Source organism: Engraulis encrasicolus, chromosome 6, assembly GCF_034702125.1.
Source record: "Engraulis encrasicolus isolate BLACKSEA-1 chromosome 6, IST_EnEncr_1.0, whole genome shotgun sequence".
Taxonomy (NCBI): Eukaryota; Metazoa; Chordata; class Actinopteri; order Clupeiformes; family Engraulidae; genus Engraulis; species Engraulis encrasicolus.
The window spans coordinates 15,243,896-15,248,895 of NC_085862.1; the positions used below are offsets into that span (position 1 = coordinate 15,243,896).

Below are 5,000 nucleotides of genomic sequence, written 5' to 3' on the forward strand. Positions count from 1 at the left end.
CGTGCATACGTGTGTGTGTGTGTGTGTGTGTGTGTGTGTGTGTGTGTGTGTGTGTGTGTGTGTGTGTGTGTGTGTGTGTGTGTGTGTGTGTGTGTGTGTGTGTGTGTGTGTGTGTCCATATTATCACTAAATGGACGTATGATGTCTGTGTGTCTCATGTCCATGTGTAGTGTAGTGCGCATGTGTAGGTGTGTATGTGTTGCTACGCAATTGGATGTCAATTATTACCTGCTGCAAACACACACACACACACACACACACACACACACACACACACACACACACACACACACACACACACCCTCTCGCCCCTCTCTCTCCTCTTCCTCGGGAGTTTGATTCTCAGCTCCATGACGACATAGCCAGCAAACAAGCGCCTCTTTGTTACCAGAACACACACATGCACAAACACACACACGTGTACACACATGCATACAGTCCACACACACACACACGTCTGCAATGCTAGCGTTACACATGCTTCTGTTTGTATCACTCTGTCCTGCCTTGCGTAACACACACACATAGACACACGTGCGTGCACACACACACACACACACACACACACACACACACACACACACACACACACACACACACACACACACACACACACACACACACACACACACACAGAGCTTCTTTGTATTATTTCTGTCGTGTTTCTGCCCTTATGTCATTCTGAAGGGGGTGTGGCTTCCTGATGTTTGAAGGTTTGAAGTGACTGACATCCTCAGCACACACACACACACACACACACACACACACACACACACACACACACACACACACACACACACACACACACACACACACACACACACACACACACACACACACAAAAAACACAACTACACACACACACACAAAAACACAACCGTATATAGACACAAACGTAACACACATATACAGACAAACACACTTATACACACACACTAATACCCTCATATACACACTAATACAAACACTTGGGCACTCTTATAGACATTCTCAAGCACACACACACACACACACACACACACACACACACACACACACACACACACACACACACACACACACACACACACACACACACACACACACACACACACACACACACACACACACACACACAGATTGACAGTTGCTAAAATACCCATCTGTGTTTGTGTGTGTTTGTGCATGAGAGAGAGAGAGAGCACGGGACTGAGAGACAGAGAGACAGAGAGAGAGAGAGAGAGAGAGAGAGAGAGAGAGAGAGAGAGAGAGAGAGAGAGAGAGAGAGAGAGAGAGAGAGAATGAGAGAAACAAGTCAGCGAGAGAATTTGAATGTGTGTGAGTGACTTAGTATTTATTAGTGTGCGCGCCCAAGTGTGTATGTACAGTATTAGTGTGTGTGTGTGTGTGCGTGTGTGTGTGTGCGCGTGCATGTGTGTGTGTGTGTGTGTGGTAACAAAGCCTCTGTGTTCTGTGGGCCTCTCTGATAAACTCATTCTTCTCCTCCGCAACATAACACCCCTCCTCCTGTCATCCCCCTCTCCCCTCTTCTCTCTGCCACTTCTCCTCTCATCCCTCTGTCCATCTCTTTCAACCCGCTATCCCTTACTCTCTCACCCATCCCTACTCATCAAGCCCTTCTCTCCTCCTCTCATCCCCCTCTTCTCTCTCTCTCTCTCTTCTCTTCACCACTTCTCCTCTCTTCCCTCTCTCCTTCTCATCTCATTCCTCTTCATTCCTCTCTTGTATCCCTATCCCTTTCTCACCCATCCATCCTCCTCTAACCCCTCTCTTGTCCTCTCATCCCTTTCTCTCCTCTGATCATCCACCTCCTTCACCCCCTGATTCTATTCTCTCACCCTCTTCTCCTCCTCTCATCCCCCTCTTCCCTCTTCCCCCTGCCCCTTCTCCTCTCATCCCTCTCTCCTCCGCTCATCTATCTCTTTCACCCCTCTATCCCCTTCTCTCTTCCTCATCCCCCTCTTCCCTCTTCCCCCTGCCCCTTCTCCTCTCATCCCTCTCTCCTCCGCTCATCTATCTCTTTCACCCCTCTATCCCCTTCTCTCTTCCTCATCCCCCTCTCTCCTATCCCTTTCTCTCAGCCACTGCTCCTCCTCCTCTGTGCATCCATCCCTCCTCCTTCCTCTTATACCCGTCTCATCCTTCCCTCTCTCATCTTGTCCACCTCTCCTCTCTCATCCCTCTTTCAATCTTCCACAGGCTCTCTTTCTCCCCTCATTCAGCCTCATTCATCTCTCTCTCTCATCCTTCTCATTCACTTGTTTCTTTCACCCCTCCTCTTCCCTTCACTCGGTTTCTTTCCATCACTCCTCCTCTCATCCCTTCATGATCTTCCTCCCCCATCGCTCTCAAACCCCACCCCTCACCCCCCCCCTCTACCCCTCTCCCCCCCCCCCCCCTTCTCTCTCTCCAACATGATGTCATGGAGGTGGGTATAGTATCTTTACATTAGATTTAGCCTTTCAGAGCTCTTTCTTTGGAATCAATAAAGTCAATAAATCTCCACTCTACTACTACTACACGTAACCATTAACACACGCACGCACGCACAAACACACGCAAAAACAGACACAGACACACACGCACACAAGCAAACACAAACACACACACACACACACACACAGCAGGCATATTGGGCTTGGTCCGGATGTAATCTAGTCTAATCTAATTTAATCCCATGCGTATCAGAGTGACGGCCCACACACACACACACACACACACACACACACACACACACACACTCATCTCATGACATAATCTGACCTCCACCACAAACTTGCACGCGCACACACACGCACACACACGCACACACACACACACACACACACACACACACACACACACACACACACACACACACACACACACACACACACACACACACACACACACACACACACACACACACACACACACACACTATATTTCAGCCTATCCCCCACCCACCCTAACATTCATACTAACACACAGCCAGTGTTGGGAATAACGGCGTTTAAATAAACGGCGTTACTAACGCCGTTCCTTTTTTCAGTAACGGATAATCTAACTAATTATTCTTACTGTCAGTATAACGCCGTTACAATTTCATACACTCCGTTACTGCACGTTACTGTTTGGGTAGCCTATGCGTCGTCACCCTGCGTTCTATTACCAAAACCTCTCCATACGGTCATATGGCCACGTTCGCCGCTGCCATCCACCCAGTAGAAGTCAGAAAGAGGGACAGAATGAGTGTGTGTGTGCTGCTTGGTGAACAGTGTTTGTCTGATCCCAGGATTATTGCGTTTGCGTCCGGATAGGTGGCTACCCGCATCACCGGGGGCTGAATGGAGGGAGCGCAAGCTAACATTACCAGAACCACTTCTCTCACCCCTAATTCCTCCACCAATAGGCCTACCTGTATGGACACTACGACTGCATTCGCCACTACCGCCGACTCACTTGAGATCGGATAAAGTCACCGAATGAGTTTCAATGTTTGTGTGTGCTTAGAGAACATCCTTGCTTCGCATGTCGGCATCACTGCCTTCAGAAGTTTCGCCGCGGTAAACAAAGAGTGCTCGTCCGATCATTACTCCTCGTGAGATAAAAACTGTCCTTCAGAGTCAGAATAGGCAAATAACATGCTCAGAACTTCATCATGATTCAACTGCTCACTAACCACGATGAAATAGCTCGCTGATAGTTCGCTGATAACAACACAAACTCAACTCGTGCGCTTCGAGACAAAGGGTGCATCCCAATATGTGTCCTTGCCTCCTCCACTTGCGCTTGTCTCCTCGTCCCACCTCCTGGCCCCTCCTCCGTGGAGAAAACGATAAAGTTTCCCAGCTGTCAGCCTCACCACAACAACTTTTGAGGGACTGTTTTTCATTCACCATCCCAATTGCAAATGAGAAAAAGACTTTACAATTGAGCTTTTGCAAGATATTGAAATATAATGCTGTTGTCAGTGATGTCATCATGACGAGAAGCAAGTGGAGGAGGCAAGTGGAGGAGGCAAGGTCACATATTGGGATGCACCCAAAGACGCAAAGTGGCTACTTCCGCATTTTCTGGTCGCGTCACAGTTCGCGTCTTTTACTGCTTCACGACTCTGTGAACTACAAAATGACGTAATCGTAGTCTTGTTTGAAAGGGTAGCATTTAGTAATAATTAAAATGTAAATACTACATTTAGTAGTAATTTAAAGTTGGGTTTAACATGCACATTTTCAGTTGAATTTAAATAAGCCTATTAAAATGTGTTACTTTCTTTTATAAAAAAAAAGATATACAGTGCCCTCCATAATTATTGCCACCCCTGGTTGAGATGTGTTAAAAGCCTTAAAATAAATTCAGTGTTTATTGCAGAAGAATACTGTCACACTGAAAATTTTAGGAAAATGTAGCCTTCAACTCAAATGAATTGTAGGAAAAAAAAAAAAATCCCTGACTAAAAAATAATTATTTTTCATTAAATCACCTGTTCCACAATTATTGGCACCCTTAACAATTCCCAGGAAATGAATATAATTGAAGCATTTCTGTCATTTCTACAGTAGTTTACAAAGTTTACCAGAGTATGTAGGAACATTTAATTAGTAATTCATCACTTCCTGTTTCCCTGGGGTATAAATATGACGTGACACCGAGGCCATTTCTCTTATCCACTCTTAAACATGGGAAAGACAAAGGAACACAGCATACAAGTGAGGCAGATGTGCGTCGACCTTCACAGGTCAGGCAGAGGCTACAAGAAGATTGCCACTCAACTGCAGCTGCCCATATCTACTGTGAGAGGAATAATTAAGAAGTTCAAAACAACTGGAACAGTGGTAAACAAGCCTGGACGAGGACCCAAGTTTATTTTGCCACCACGCACAGTGAGGAGGATGGTAAGAGAAATCAAAATATCTCCAAAGCTCACTGTTACAGAATTACAACAAATGGTAGCATCCTGGGGTCACAAAGTCTCCAAATCAACCATCAGGCGCTGTCTACACGCCAACAAGCTGTTT

At 46.3% G+C, this 5,000-nt stretch overlaps 1 protein-coding gene across 2 annotated transcripts in view; it reads right to left on the minus strand.

Annotated features, from left to right (window-relative positions):
• The window catches only part of cdc14ab (cell division cycle 14Ab), a 46,666-nt gene that overhangs the window by 19,294 nt on the left and 22,372 nt on the right, over window positions 1–5,000 (minus strand). The window lies entirely within an intron of this gene.